At 44.5% G+C, this 16735-nt stretch overlaps 1 protein-coding gene across 3 annotated transcripts in view; it reads left to right on the top strand.

Moving 5' to 3' along the window:
* The window catches only part of FYN (FYN proto-oncogene, Src family tyrosine kinase), a 230276-nt gene that overhangs the window by 24208 nt on the left and 189333 nt on the right, over window positions 1-16735 (top strand). For 2 of the 3 annotated variants that reach the window (XM_066247766.1, XM_066247763.1), the window contains exon 2: window positions 4073-4112. The exons of the other annotated variant lie outside the window; for it this stretch is intronic. The gene's annotated coding sequence lies outside the window, so the exon portion shown is untranslated. The remainder of the gene's footprint in view (window positions 1-4072; window positions 4113-16735) is intronic. 3 annotated transcript variants of the gene reach the window in all.

Below are 16735 nucleotides of genomic sequence, written 5' to 3'. Positions count from 1 at the left end.
AGTGAGTAAAGTGCTGTGAGAACACAGAGGAGAGGAAACCCAGTTCTGCACAGAAGTGAGACCAAAGGCAACAAGTGAAAAGGTGATTTTGTCTTGCGCCCTGAAGACCAGTTGGTTAGTGAGATTGGAAAGGTGGTGCAAAACCCAGGAATATGCTGAGGGCTGCATCTATTTTTCTGCCCCTTCCTGGGAGAGAGGCAGGTTGAAAATATACTGGTCAGAGGAAGCAGACGTGTTCCTCTAACCAGCTGACTTTGTAGCTAATCCATGCTGCCTCTCACAGTCTGGCCTCTGCCTTAGTTTACCACCTTTCTCCCACCAGCCTACCACCGTCCTCCTACCCCCTTCTCTATCCTGTGGCATTACCAAGCCTCTTTCCATTCTCTGAACATGTGACTGACGCCTCTTTGACTCTGTCTGGTTATCCCTTTCCCTGCCTGTCCAATCTTACAGTGATTTTGGTAGGTCCCTATTGGAGATGTCCCGTCTGCATTTGGAAATATGAGAGTGGTGAGGGCTGGAGGGATGGTTATATCAAGAGAGAGCTCAAAGTTGAGAGTGTCTCAGTTTTATTTTTAGAATTTCCTCTAAAATAAAAACCTTTCTGTATTCTCCCAAAGATGGAGGATTTGCTCTGATCTAAATAGTTAGAAGTACAAGAGTCCCCTTTTATCTTTAGGGGCACATTCCAGGACCCCCAATGGGTGCCGGAAACCACGGACAGTGCCAAACCCTGTATACTGTGTTTCTTCTAATACATACATACATACATTTTCATCTTGTCTTTGGCATATCTGAATTGCCAGCACCACTACTTTTGTGCTTTGGGGTCATCGTGAAGTAAAATAACGGTTACTTGAGCACGAGCACTGTCGATGTGATAACCAAGATGGCCACTGAGTGACTAACGGGTGAGGAATGTATATAGCATGGAGACACTGGACAAAGAGATGATTCAAGTCCTAGGCCAGACAGAGCAAGATTTCATATGCTGCTCAGAATGGCACATAATTTTAAGCTTATGAATTGTTTTTTTCTGTAATTTTCCATCGAATGTTTTAGGACTAGCGCTAATTGAAACCACAGAAAGTGGAACTGCCGATGTGGGGGGGGGGGACTTCTGTAGTTGTATTTTGGTCAGAGCCTCATCCATTGGCTCCTATTCCTGCAGTAGATCACAAGTTTGTAACATAACCTGGGGAATATGGTTCACTTCAGTCATGTTTCTCAAACATCAGTACCTACTTCAGAAGCAAAAACAAAATCATGGAAAATGCCCTAATGCCCACAAACCCACAATTGAATATATAGTCAACTATTTAAAATGTCTGTATAACTACATATGCACACCCATATCTTTACACACACATATGGGGAATGGAGGGTGTCTGTCTTGCCTTAAGCCTTGGAATCATAAAACTTGAATATTTTAAACATCTAGATTTTGAATAAAGATAAAATAGGAGAATAATTCGTTAATTTTTTAAGTCATTTTTTTAAAATGTAGGAGTCATTTAAATAAAATATATCTCTTTTTACACTTGAAATACTTTATGGCCAAAATATATTTATTCCCAACTTTTCAGAAACATAGTGTTTATTTAAGAAAGATAAACCTGGTTTTAAAACAAATGCCAACCCTGGCCAATTGACTCAGTGGATAGAGCATCAGCATGGTGTGCAGACATCCTGGGTTCGATACCTGGTCAGGGTGCACAGGAGAGGCGACCATCTGCTTCTCTCCCCATTCCTCTCCCCCTTCTCTCTCTTCTCTTGCAGCCAGTGGCTAGATTGGTTCAAGTGTTGGCCCGGGGTGCTGAGGATAGCTTGTTGGTCTGAGTGTCAGCCTCAGGCGCTGAAGATAGCTCAGTTGATTCAAGCATCTGCTCCAGATGGGGGTTGCTGGGTGGATCCCAGTTGGGGCACAAGCAGGAGTCTGTCTCTAACTCCCCTCCTCTCACTTAAAAAAAATCCTACTCTTCTTTCTAGATGGGGTTGGCATGTGAAGTGTACTTTTAGGCAATTCTGTTTCATCCATCCCTATCCTCTTTAAAACAATGGCACTCTGGTGCCTAAAAATATCTAAGCATGTGCTTGCTGGACGTCTTTGAAGTTAAAGCTGTGACAGCCTTCTGGTTTATGGCTGCAGGATGATGTGTATATGTATTGTCTTTGTTAATTAAGTCCATCTGTTTAGTAAGCCTGAAACAGAAATCAGATGATGCTGTTTATATGTGTATGGATAAGATTCATATGCAGTAGTGAGCCAGCAGCTCCAAACGGTTTTTCAGTTTTCCTTTTGTTACTGGTTGCTAAAGTGTGGTGGAGTGAAGGCTCATTCTTTCACAGCCTGGAGGCATTCTCTGTGGTTGCAGTTGTGCTGAATGCGTGAGCGAGGTTAAGTTTCCCCAGTACTTTGGAAAAGTGTAATGATTCTCCAACTGCTCTTTGTGTGGCAGATGAAGAAATCTTTCACCTTGCACATAGAAAATTCCGTTCTACAAATCAGAGTTACAGCCTTCTTCAATCTTTGTGGAAGTGTGCAAGAATGGAAGTCAGACGTTCTCTGTATATATGTTCCCTTTGGTGGAATGTTCTCATTGTACGGTATTACTGTTTTCTAGTTCCAGTTAAAATTTCTGGACGGAGAGCATTCTCATTTTTTTTACAGCTTGGTAATGCCTAGATCCCAGTGGGTTAGCCAGAAGAAAAGGCATAGATTGCCTGGTGGAATCTCCTCGGTTAGCACAGGACGACAGCACATCTCAGAAGCAGGAAAGAGCTGGGGTGACATGGGTTGCTGAGGTACAAGCTGTCAGGACATGCTCACTGGCGCCTTCCCTCCCTCTAGCACCGTGCTGGTTCTCTTGCATATCTGCAGTGAGTTCATGATTTGAATGCCCATCTGCAGAAGACAATACATGAGTTTCTGATTCTCTTCCCCATAGTCATTTTTTCTTGCCTTCATTCTGAGTCATCTTTGATTAAACAAAACAAAGATGCTACTGTTAATTTTGCATCCTTTGAAACAGCACAAAATTTCTCTTGTGTATGTGAGGACAGGATGGTTTTGGTGGGGATAGAATTTATGATGGGATATTTTAAACCAGGAACCAGGAAGAAAGATGCTAAGAATCATATTGAAAAAAGTTTGAGTTTCTACTAAGAAAAAATTGCTTCTTTTTCTCAGATTCCTCAAACCTTTCACTTTCTGCCCTAAACATATTACTGTCAACATACTTCCATTCAACAATTTTTATTGTTCTCTTAGACACCTTATTAAAACCGAAGTTTTGTTCAAATAGCTAAAATCGCAAATAATAAATGAGGTACTATAATACTGGCAGGTTGTAGAGAAAGTGTATGAGTAAATTGGAAATCTGCCACCCCCCTGCTAGCACTTTAAAGATTAATGTGAATTGGGCATGGGTGCCATCAGAATTAGCATACAGCTTTGCCAGGGCCTTGGCACGAGGTTCTAAGGTAACCCTGGGGCTGAGTTCTGTGGACAAGTTGGTACAGGGTGGTGAATTGGCAAGCCTTCCAGTGAGGGAACCCCAGCCTAATGAGAAATGGGGGTCGTTCCAAGAAGGTGGTTTTGACAGTGAAGCCCACCCACAGTCAGAAAGGAAGTGGGACAGATACATACTGGGGGCTAGGGGTAAATTTAAATCTAGAGCTTGCAAAATTCAAAAATTTAATTTTAGTGTGTCCCAACTGTGGATGACTTGTAGGTATTCTGAAGAACGGGTGTGTGCGTGTGCGCGCGTGTGCGCGTACGTGTGCGTACTCATTTAAGACATCCATTCTTAATCTTTCCTGGATCCTGAAAATTAAAATCATATGCTAGCTTCTTTTGGTGGTACAGGGCCAGGTCTTTACAGTTTCAGGCAGGTGTTTGTGGCAACTGTGACTTTGCAACAATTGTGTGAACAAGAAAAAACTTGTGGGTAAATTGGTTGTCTGTATCAAATGGAAATTCTATGGTGGTGTTTTGTGGGTGGCTTACAGGCAGAGGGCTCAGTTCTCTTTTGATGTCTGTTTTCTTTTTGTTGTTTTTCTCCTTCTACAGATTTTTGAAGAAGCAGAATGCCGATCTAGATGTGGAAAAAGTAAGTTGACAAGTTTCAAACCTAAAGCACATGCCTGATAAATTAAAAAGGCTTTCCGGTTGGAACCCAGGACTTGGTCCACTTTGAACTTGGGATTGTGACTCTGAGTCCATAGGTTTCTAAGAGAGAGGCAGAATTGGAGATGGAGCTGGTGTATAGAAAATCTTAGCTCACTTAGGTGCACCTGCTGTTTTCCCCTTTTCTAAAGTTGAGTTGTAATATCCAATTTTGATAAGTATGAGAACATTTGTTTTAGCTATATGTCTCCCCACCCCAAAAATAGAATGGAGCAGCTGCCCTGTGACTGATGAGCCTGCAGGGGCTGGTGAGGAGTGGGTAGCCCTTTGTCCTCAAACTGGTTAAAAGAAGTCCTCTGTAGTCCAGTTATCGTTGTTTTTCTCCAGCCTCAGGTGGCTACTGCTTACCTCTGCCCTAGTTGTACCTTTGAATTGCAGGCACCGTATAACAGGTCATTTATTCTTTCATTCACTTAACATTTTTGTTGCCCACTGGAGTTAGACACCATGCTGGACTCTATTGAGACAAGAATGAATGTGACAGCTGAGTCCACAGGTAACTGTTATGCCATGTGTTAGAGCTGTGCAGATGCAGAAGGGGCTCTGGAACTCAGACTGAGGGCTGGCTCTCCCAGGAAGCTCCTTGGTGGAGGGGATGCGTGAAAGAACCACATATGCAGTCACTCTGCACACGCCCGCCGGATCTTCTCTGCTTGTACTCTGTATCATCTTCCACCTGCCTTGAGTTCCCATGAGAGGCTGGACTTCAGTCTCGCTAGCCACCATGGGATCCTTTTCTGCCCCAGGCTCCACTGCCCAGTTCTGTTGCCTGGGTGTAATGGGTCAGCAGTTCTGAGTTACATTCCTTGTTTCCCTGGCCACTCAGGGGCTACCACTTTGTCATCTAAGAATGACTTGGGATAAGTTTTCATTATGAATTTGGGTGTAAGAAAGGTTCTTCTCCTTAAACCAGCACCATTCTGTATGTAGACTTGTATCTTTTAAGTTGGGAAAGTGTACTATCTGAAACAACCTTCTAGACCAGTGGTAGTCAACCTGGTTCCTACCGCCCACTAGTGGGCGTTCCAGTTTTCATGGTGGGCGGTAGCAGAGCAACCAAAGTATAAATAAAAAGATTTAACTTAGTGAAAATCCGACATAAAGTACTTGGTAAGTAATTATTATTATAATGCGTTAACTTGCTGTAACTCTGCTTTATAAATTTTATAAAGTAAAGTTACTGCCTGACCTGTGGTGGCACAGTGGATAAAGTGTTGACCTGGAAATGCTGAGGTCGCCGGTTTGAAACCCTGGGCTTGCCTGGTCAAGGCACATATGGGAGTTGATGCTTCCAGCTCCTCCTCCCTTCTCTCTCTCTGTCTTTCCTCTCTCTCTCTCTTTCTCTCTCTCTCTCTCTGTCTCTCCCTCTCCTCTCTAAAATGAATAAATAAAAAATAAAAAAATAAAGTAAAGTTACTTCCCTACTTTATAAATCACCATTACTATGGAACCAGTAGGCGGTTAGAAAGTTTTACTACTAACAGAGATACAAAAGTGGGCAGTAGGTATAAAAAGGTTGACTACCCCTGATCTAGAACATTTATGAACATACCCTCACCTTTGACCCATGCAGCCCCCCAGCTCCTGCAGAAAGGTCTGGGATCCAGCTCAGTCACATAACTCATACAAACCAAGGGGACTGAGGAAAATAAAGAGGCTCCAGTCAGTCAGGCAGAGGAGAGCCTGTTTAGAATCTGTGTGCGCTTAGGTTTTGGCTATGGAAGCCAGGGCTGGCAAAAGTACTCCCTGTGGGGCAGGAGGAGTACCACTGTGGCCCTCCTGGCCCAGGACAGACTCACAGCAGGTAGGAGCCTTTGGGTGCCAAGAGCTATGTCAGGATGGTAGCACAGCATAGCTGGAACCTCTGGAGCAGCCGGCCAGGGCGTGCTGGGGCTGTTCCGGCCGCAGGTACGCCCTGCTTGTGCAGCTCAGGCCCAGGGAATCCTGTAAGCAGAGAGGGAGAGCCAGTGTATGGAGGAGGCGCTCCCATGAGCTCGCTTCCCAGTGCAACTCGGTGCCCACTGACAGGAGCGCTCAGTGAATGGGGTGGGAAGCCCTAAGTGGAATGAGTTCAAGTCTTGCTTCTGCTCTTGTTCGCTTGCTCTGTGGCAAATTATTTCTCCTCTCTGGGCCTCATTTTCTCATGAGTAACGTAGTGTCCTTTTCCGGACCAATTAAAATTGTTCGGTTTTGGTTTTTTTTTTTTTAACTTAACACAAATCACACATATTTTTCAGCTTTCTGATTTTGGCTTTGTGCCGAACAGGATAAAGGAGTCTTAGCCACCCATCTGAAGAATGCTTAGTAAAGCCCACCACGGGTTGGGAGGTGTCTGAAGGCAGAGCCGTGTGTGTTGTACACAGGTACAGTGAGTGTCTAAGGAAGGAACAACAAAGAGTGTGGCCAGCCCTGTCGTGTGGGGTGGGTATTTGACAGGACTGAGGGAATTCAGAAGAAGAGCAGCTAAAACTGGGCTGGGAAATGATTCTTGGGCTGCGTGTGTGCGTCTGCACCCGCTCAGTCCAGTGGTTAAGAAAAACACATATTGCCCTGTAGGAGTTCACTATTTTCAAAGCTCTACTTCAAAAGCTCTGATCCCATAATCTTTTTCTAATGCTGATAGAACTGTCGAGCACAGATGTATCAACTGTTCTTTTTGCCTCTGTTTATATATCTGCTGTTGTACAACTAAATATAACAATTGGCAGTTCAAGTAAAAAAAAGTCAGAGGTCATAGTTCGATTTTTAAGATGGAATTTTTTTTTATTTGATTGTATAGAGAGCCCGAGGGGGGAGGGGTGGGGGTGGAGAACAAGAACTATGACTCTTAGTTTCTTTACTTTAGTTGTTCATTGATTGCTTGTGTATGTGCCTTGACCGGTCAAGCCCAGGGTTTCAAACTGGCGACCTCAGTCTTCCAGGTTCAACGTTCTATCCACTGCCAGGCTAAAATGGAATTTTGAATTTTCTCTTTCAGTTGAATATCTCCAAAGCTCAAAAATAAATCATAAATTTTATAATTATTCATTATTGTCTATAATTATTAGATTTCTACTACATACTGAGTACTTTATATGTGTCACACTTGACCACTGACATAATCTTATGAGGGAACTATGTCCCTTACCATGAGCTGCTCAAGGCACCATAGTAACAGTAAGAATTCTAATCATAGCTCTCTGGGTCTAAAGCTTTCTCTTTTCCATACCCTATATGACCTTGCAATTGGTATAATATTTGAGATGATATATTTGTGAGAGCTTTTAAAAAATGTCGTATGAGTAATAAAAAAACCAATGTTACTTTCTAGAGAGGTCTTCCATGATATCCTCCCTCCCAATCTGCATGGAGTTGCCCTAGCACCTTGCACTTCTTTAAAGATACTGTTGTTGGCCCTGGCCGGTTGGCTCGGTGGTGGAACGTCAGCCTGGCGTGCAGAGGTCCTGGGTTCGATTCCCGGCCAGGACACACAGGAGAGGCGCCCATTTGCTTCTCCACCCCTCCCCCTCTCCTTCCTCTCTGTCTCTCTCTTCCCCTCCCGCGGCGAGGCTCCATTGGAGCAAGGATGGCCCGGGTGCTGGGGATGGCTCCTTGGCCTCTGCCCCAGGCACTAGGGTGGCTCTAGTCGCAGCAGAGCTACGCCCCGGAGGGGCAGAGCATCGCCCCCTGGTGGGCAGAGCGTCACCCCCTGGTGGGCGTGCCGGGTGGATCCTGGTCGGGCAGGTGCGGGAGTCTGTCTGGCTGTCTCTCCCCGTTTCCAGCTTCAGGAAAAAAAAAGATACTGTTGTTGTATAGTTATTTGTACAATAACTGTGTGCTATCTGTGTTCTCTTTTGAACTGTAAGCTTCCTCAGATCCAAATCCTTACATGTGCTGAGCCCAGTGCCTGGCTCCTAGCATGCCCTCTGAAAAAGTTGACATTAGGCATGAATGAATAGCACATGACCCAATTAAGGGGTAATGAGAGCCAATGAAAGCCATTTGTTAGTAGGTGGCAAAGTAAAAAAATATATTGTGAATTTCAGGAATCATGTTTCTCTTCTCCATCTATGGGTTTATCTGTGGAAACCATGCTTGTTAGTAGCATTACATGGAGATAAGATGATCATTCTATGGCTTTCTTGCCCAGATGTCAAGTTTCAAGCAGACAAATGAATAGATAATTCTTTAAAATGAAGGCATCTGGCCCTGGCCGGTTGGCTCAGTGGTAGAGCATCGGCCTGGCGTGCAGGAGTCCCGGGTTCGATTCCCGACCAGGGCACACAGGAGAAGCACCCATCTGCTTCTCCACCCCTCCCCCTCTCCTTCCTCTCTGTCTCTCTCTTCCCCTCCCGCAGCTGAGGCTCCATCGGAGCAAGGATGGCTTGGGCGCTGGGGATGGCTCTATGTGGCCTCTGCCTCAGGCGCTAGAGTGGCTCTGGTCGCAACAGAGCGACTCCCCGGATGGGCAGAGCATCGCCCCCTGGTGGGCGTGCCAGGTGGATCCCGGTCCGGCACATGCGGGAGTCTGTCTGACTGCCTCCCCATTTCCAACCTCAGAAAAATACAAAAAATATATATATAAATAAATTTTAAAAAATGAAGACATCTGAGCGAGCAGAGAATATGAAGATAAAAGAAGGTGGGGCAGTAAGAGCACAAGGAAAATATTAAAACTTTTTTTTTTGGCAGAAAATCTTCTAGAATTATTGAGGGATAAATTTCTGAGTATGGTTTCCATAAATCAGATTTTTTTTTTTTTTTTAATTTTTTGAAGCTGGAAACTGGGAGAGACAGTCAGACAGACTCCCGCATGCGCCCGACCGGGATCCACCCGGCACGCCCACCAGGGGCGATGCTCTGCCCACCAGGGGACGATGCTCTGCCCCTCCGGGGCGTCGCTCTGCCGCGACCAGAGCCACTCCAGCGCCTGGGGCAGAAGCCAAGGAGTCATCCCTAGCGCCAGGGCCATCTTTGCTCCAATGGAGCCTTGGCTGCGGGAGGGGAAGAGAGAGACAGAGAGGAAGGAGGGGGGGTGTGGAGAAGCAAATGGGCACTTCTCCTATGTGCCCTGGCCGGGAATCGAACCCAGGTCCCCCGCACGCCAGGCCGACGCTCTACCGCTGAGCCAACCGGCCAGGGCCTCCATAAATCAGATTTAAATATAGGAAGTGTATCTTCTAAAAGTGAAACTCATACTCAACTGGATTTTAAAGAATATGTAATCAGGTTATGTCAGAGGAACAAAAATGCACTTTTTAAAATAAAACTGATTAAATTGAATCATCATATTTAGTTATTTAACTCATAATTTAAATGAGTTTGATTAAAATAACATCTGTTTTGATCCTAATTACTCTCAAAGAGCTGAGGAGAAAGGTTTGGTTTTCATGTACTCTTCATGGCCTGTATCTAGCATGACTAAAAGTATTTGGGCACCAGCCTAGAGAGAGGCCCCTGTCATTTCTGTAGTTTCAGTGAGACCAAGAATTCTTGTGCCGGTATGCCAACTGTTTGCAATATTTAGATAGTTGCCGTCAGGCCACAAATACGACCACAAATACTACTCTCTATTTGATGGACAAAAATTGTCACTCAAAAAAGAAAAGCAAATAGGAAAATCACCACCTGCTTTAGACTCATTTCCTTTTTCTCAGTGAATTCCTTGAAACGTGTTGTGTTAGTCTGTAAATGTAGACTGTATATGCAAGTTGCTCCATTCTTCAGTGTTTCTTTCATTTTCATAAGTCCTAAGAGAAATGATAAAAATATCGTGGATTCTTGTTGTGGGCTAATAGTCTTGTGAACACAAAATCTGGTTTTAAACAGTTGAGGATTCAGTTTGAGACTGCGTCTGGGACCAAGCTTAAAGCCATGGGTACATGATTCTTACAGAGCTGGTTGAGAGAGAGAAAAATTAATTCATACAAGATTTTTCTATACTGGGAAGGGATAGGATTTGCAGGGATCAGAAGGTCAGCAGTGCTCACCTGTGTCCAAAGGCTTGAGAACACTGGTTGCTGGGAAGATGTGAGGCTGTGTCCAGTGGGAGTGTGGCCGGTGGGGAAGGAGGGTCTATGTATGCTGGTTGCTACAAGAAGGTAGGAGAGAGAGTAAGAGGAGAAAGGGAAGAACTGCATAGGCCAAACTCCCTGTCATCTGTAGAAGCCATTGCTTCCTCAGCGGGGGTTGCTGGGGAGGGCTCACCAGGTACCTGTGGGGACTAGAGAGAGCAACTCTCATGTGCAAATGAGTCGTCCCTTAGGCTCTTTCTGAGGTACATACATAGGGCTGCCAGCGCCAGCCCCAGAGCCTACGGAAAGCCAAGTTAGCTTCCATTCTCCATGACCCCTGCCCCCACCTCCCACACAGATTGACTCATTTTACTGGTCATCAGGCATCAGGAAAGACCAGCCTCTGTATCACTGGGTAATCACTGAATAAAGGCCAGGCTTCACACAGCCTGCTTTCCGAGTGACTGGGGGTCAGGGAAAGGGAGTGGCTTTTGGTTGTGGGGGGTGTTTAGGAAGGAGGAACTTGCTTAAAATTCTGTTTTAGACCGAAGAGCAAACATTTTTAGTCCTAGACCAAAAATAGTTGTTATGTATCACCCATAGTAACTGACCAAGTTTCTTTTACATAAATCTCTAGATTGAAAACACTTATAAGTGCTGCTGTCCAAGAAGAAGAAACATTCCTTCTGCCAATTCAAATTTCCAAGATAATCAAAGATATCTCTTCCTAGACGTTATAAACTCAGGGAGATATTTATGGCTGTTGGCATAGCTACAGATAACAGTGTTTACATTGTGATTCAAGGAAAGAATTGAAAAATTGGGGTGACTTGTTAGGCTGGGTTGTGGAACACTTCATTTGTGTCTCAAATGTTAATGAATACCTGTGGGCCAACCATTATCCTAATCCAGTTGATACATTGTCCTAATCCAGTGATACAGTGATACATACTGTCTTGTTCAGTTGCCCTGTTTTCCAAGTGAGGACAGTAAAACTCAACAGAAATGAAATGACTTGCCCCAACACTTACATCTAGGAAGTGACAAGATTCAGAAGTAGGTCTGGGACTTGGCATACCCTTCTGTTTCCACTCCACAGTGGGTGTTCTCTTGTTCCGGAGCTCAGGAGGGCGGAAGACAAATGGCTCCGCATCAGCTTCATGTATTTCACTGGTAATTTTATGTGCATTTTTCATTTTTTTGTCATGTAATTTAAAAAGACTTTCTCCTTTCTTTGTGGTTTTAAAAATAGTAAGGATGTTTTTATCTAGGAGAAATTAGAAAACTTAAAAGAGGAACCATCTCTTTAAATCTAATCTGATTCTACCAGGTGGTCTTCTAGGTGACGGCATTAGAATGACTTCCAGTGATGGTATTCTGTGGCAGTGGAGTTCAGGGAGGCCTGTGGGACTTCATTGTTTTTCTTCGGCCTCTTACTAGGCTCAGGGATCATTGTATTGTATTCCTCATCTCAGTAGCCTTTATCATTCTACAAGACAGGAACTGGATGTTGCCAAGACAGCTTGGGGAGAAACACTGCCCACATTACAGTAGAAAATCAAGACGAGTTTCCACCACTCGGTAGGCTTTCTCCTGTAGCTGTGAGATGCTGCATAATTTGTTCCACTGCAGCCAGGCCGGCTGGGTAGAGGTTGGAGTCATTTGTTTGTCTGCCCTGCATAGACATACTGTCTGCTGAAATCACACACGAAGTAGAGATTGTTAGTAAAATACATATGAAGAATGGCTTTTGTCTCTGCCCTTACACACTGTTAAAAGCAGAGCTGCACTTATTCTGAGACTGGTATGGAATAAGCCATAAAAATACATTAAAATTCAAGCTTTTCTTTTATAGAAGGATAAAACTGCCTACTTTTAGCCCAGAACAAAATTTTATTTCAGCAGAATGCCTTCAGGATTAATTATTGTGGCTGTCATAACAAGTGACTATAAACTTGGTGTCTTAAAACAACAAAGATTTATTTCTCTCATGGTTTTAGAGGACAGAGTCCAACATCAAGATGTCAGGCCCTGGCTGGATAGCTCGGATGGTTACAGCGTCATCCCCAAGTGCAGATGTTGCCAGTTCAATCCTCAGTCAGGCCTCATACAGGAACAGCTCAGTGTTCCTCTCTCCCCCTCCCCCTCCCCCTCCCCCTCTCCCTTCCTCTCTTGATGAAATCAATAAATTTAAAAAAAGAAAAAGATGTCAGTAGAGCTGAGTTCCTTCTTCTAGCTCTAGTTGGCTACAGGCCTTCCTTGACCTTGTGGCCACATCACTCCAATTTCTGCCTCTGCCATAGCCTTCACCCCATGTGTCTCAATCACATCTTTCCTTCCCTCTCATAAGGCTACCTAGGTCACTTTTAGAGCCCACCAGGTAACCCAGGGTAAGCTCCTCCTCTCAAGACTCTGAACTTTATTATATCATACACCATGCCATACAAGGTGGTACTCAGATTGCAAGGATTAGGAAGTGAGTATCTAGAGGAGGTGGTGGGCGTTTTTCTGCCTTCGACAACCTCTCTTTGGGTATTTCTATATTTTTCATTTCCTGAAATATAAAGCTTGAGACCACTTATTTCACACATTACTTTAGTGAATGTAGTTTTCTTGGAAGGGGCCATTTGGAAGACTTAAGACCTGACCTTGTCTCCCAGGCCTCAGAACAGGCAAGGCCATACCTGTCTTCTTTTTCAGGTTGGGGTTAACATAAGGGTGAAGAATTCTGGGCTTTGGAGTGGGGAGGGGGGCTTCAAAATCAGATCCTCCCAGTCTTAGAGGGAAACTGAGGTTGGAGATGCAGGGTCACTGGAGTCAGGAGCAGAGATGGGACCCACACTCACTGCCTCAGCCCACCCCTTCTGCTGTCTTTCTGTAGACCCCCAAGCTATCTGTCATAATATAAGCCTCTGGGTCTGCCTTCATGTGAGAGCTCTTCAGCACTTGGGACCCCATTTCTGCAAATCCTGCTTCCCCAGGGCAACAACCCTGGTTCTTATAAATATTCTTACATTACCTGGTGTCAGGAATTCTGTCATTCTGGTTACCTCCTCCTAGACGCATTTCCTTTATGTCATTGCCTCTTTAAAAATGTGACTCTCATACATGAACCATTTTTCAGAGATGGCTGAGAAGGACTCTAAGCCTACGACTATTAGGTTTTAGGAGATGCACATGTTTTCCGTATCATTATACGCTTTACTAGTGCAGACTAAGATTACATCTCTCATTTAGCCACTCTGTCACACCTTTGGCTTACAGTGATTGAACTTGTGTTCAATAAAAATCTTGAAGACTTTAAAATATGAATTGCTTTAAACCTTTGCCCTTTGCCCCTGGCACGTAGAAGAGCTGGGTTTCTGTCAGTAGCAGGTTGGGATCAGCTTGGGATCCAAAATGTAGTCCAGACAGAGATCCAGAGAGCAGATAGACCTGTGAGCTGGGGCCTGTTCATGGGGGCAGTACCAGCAGCAGGCAGTAAACAGAAGGCAGTTAAGACAATGTGATAAGGCACAGCACTGGGGAGGTTCTTCCGTAGTAGCAGCCTAGAAGAACAGATAATTACCAGCAGCATTGTCTGGATGAGCAGGTCAAGGGGCCAGATGAGAGGAGGACTGATATATAGGAACTAGACTCCAGCCAGGAAGCTGAGGAAAAGAGTTGGGTCCAGAAGAACAAGTTATAAGAGTCAATTGCTGGGTTGAGGCTCAAGACAGGCACTTGAGCCCAAAGAGTGAAAGCTCCAGGTCTGAAGTCAGACTCATAACATTGATGTGAGTCTGAGTGTCAATAGCCAGGAGCCTCACCCACTCCCAGCCTGGGGCCAGAGGCACTGGCAGAACTTGTGAACAAGGGTGAGTTGTCCCAGCTGAGCAGATTGGAAGGTGTAGAGCAGGCGATTACACACACACACACACACACACACACACACACACACGATTTTTTTTTTAACACTTAAAAGCAGGATTTTATCTCTGTTAATTTTGGGGGTTTTTGTTGTTGTTGTTTTGGTCAGTCCTGGTGATCATTCCAGCCTGTTGAAATTTCTTAAAATTTCTATTCTTCCAATGACCCCTTTCAGCCGCGAATTCTTTGGGATCTTCATAAGCACATCCTGGTGAAAACATTAATCAAGGACAGATGGTCTTGCTGTGCAAGGGCCTCCTTCCATGTCCATGTGGTTCCTCTGTGATGTCGGTGCCCTCAGGTGTGGTCATTCAGTCAACTCTGAGTTCACCAAAGTGAATTATCACTTGGCCCAGGATTCCTTATCTTGATCGACTAAGCTCTGAGTGGCTGTCAGATGCTTTGCTGGCACCTAAGTGCTCTGTGTTCACAACCTGTCACTGATAGTTCTGTGAAGATGCTCTGAGGCAGGGCAGTGCTACAGGAAGGGAGACTTGGTAGGTTACTCAATGTAGAGTACTCGGTTATTATTATTTGCTGCCCCAAAAGCAGAGCAGAGGTACCTGGTTGTGCTCATTGATGTCGGGGGACTTCGATCCTGAGCCCTACTTCCTGTAGAACACTTCAGTTGTTAGCCTGTGGGTGATTTTTAAAAAGGGACCCCATACTCAGATGTGTAGTCCTAATCTTTCTTTTAAAGTTTCACCTTTACTGAAGAGTGATCCTACTCTGGCTATGTGTGGTCTGTTAAGAGCACTGGAAAGACTACGTGTTGTGTGATTCACACTGTTGAGTGAATACGGCTGCTTCTCAGAAGACGGTGGGGTGTTCGTAAGTTGTGCAGTGTGTCACTGCTGAGTGTAAAGTGAAGGAAGCAAAGAGACATACTGTGTTATGTTATGTTAACAGAAGAAGGGATAAAACTACAATTTATTCACTTGCATAGTCCTACCAAACAGGACTACCGAGAGAACGTGAGACAGTTTCGAGGCCAGTCAGGAGGCAGTGTGATGTAGTAAGAAGCATGTGTGGGCCTCCGGGGCCTGAGTAAGTCCTGTGCCACTGACGACCCTGTGATGTTGGCTGTGGGGAAGCAGATAGTCATCAAGTGTGAACTTGTAAATGTGGGGAGTATCTGAATTGGGGTGCAGGGTGCTATGACATCCATACAAGAGAAACCCAAATAGGAGTTAGATGAAAAGAAGCTGATGAAGAGAAGGCTTGATAAATGACCAACTTCTATTTGTTGTTCCCTCTTCAGTCAAGATTTGCCAAGGATTAGATTACTTTCGAGTATGATATGGAGTAGATTTAAACTTAGAGTAGAAGATTGGGCATGGGGAGGTTTCCATTTCATGATATATATATATATATTTTTTTTTTTTTTTTTTTTTTTTTTTTTTCATTTTTCTGAAGCTGGAAACAGGGAGAGACAGTCAGACAGACTCCCGCATGCGCCCGACCGGGATCCACCCGGCACGCCCACCAGGGGCGGTGCTCTGCCCCCCAGGGGGCGATGCTCTGCCCATCCTGGGCGTCGCCATATTGTGACCAGAGCCACTCCAGCGCCTGAGGCAGAGGCCACAGAGCCATGCCCAGCGCCCGGGCCATCTCTGCTCCAATGGAGCCTTGGCTGCGGGAGGGGAAGAGAGAGACAGAGAGGAAAGCGTGGCGGAGGGGTGGAGAAGCAAATGGGCGCTTCTCCTGTGTGCCCTGGCCGGGAATCGAACCCGGGTCCTCCGCACGCTAGGCCGACGCTCTACCGCTGAGCCAACCGGCCAGGGCTATATTTTTTAAACAAACAGAAAATCTTTGTTTTTGGGAAGATTTTGTCCATCTTTAGAAGAATACTTTAAAAAGTAGTCCTCTCAGACTGGGGTTGAGGAAAACTAATTTAAAAAACAAACTTACTGCCACTTTGCATACTATACTGTTATCAAATAAGGGGAAAAAGTTTTTTACCCATGCATCAAGGTGATGCTTACTGAAAAAAGTAAATTTCATAATGAGAAAATGTTTGTACACCTCTTAGATATTGAAAACGAAATAAGCTTAGAAGTTGTTGTAGTGATCCATAGTGAAATTTCACATATGGGGGTGCTTATTGGCAAAATGTCAGGGACACTTTTTTCAGATATAAACCACGAACTGGTAGAACAAAAAACTTTGACAGTTACAATAATATTTACTGTATTTTTTTGTATTTGTGTTAATACATATTGACTTCTAGCCAATCAAGTGACCTTTTCATTATTTAATTTTTACAGTGGCTGAGAGGAAAATGCAATTAGGCTTTTTTGTTTTCTAGGTAGTAAATATAATAACAGCAGCAGCGACAAGACACGATATAATGTATTCTGAAGTAAAAAGCTTCAGAAACAATCATTTCAGAACCAATAGAGCAAGATTTGTCAGGGAAGGAAAAAGTGCTTGTTTTTATTTATTTATGTATTTTTTTAGATTTTATTTATTCATTTTAGAAAGAGGAGAGAAAGAGACAGAGAGAGAGAGAGAGAAGGGGAAGGAGCAGGAAGCTTCAACTCCCATATGTGCCTTGACCAGGCAAACCCAGGATTTTGAACCGGCAACCTCAGTGTTTCAGGTCGACGCTTTTATCCACTGCACCACCACAGGTCAGGCCAAA

The sequence above is a fragment of the Saccopteryx bilineata genome, chromosome 12 (assembly GCF_036850765.1).
Source record: "Saccopteryx bilineata isolate mSacBil1 chromosome 12, mSacBil1_pri_phased_curated, whole genome shotgun sequence".
Lineage (NCBI taxonomy): Eukaryota > Metazoa > Chordata > Mammalia > Chiroptera > Emballonuridae > Saccopteryx > Saccopteryx bilineata.
This window is presented reverse-complemented; position numbering and strand designations above follow the sequence as displayed.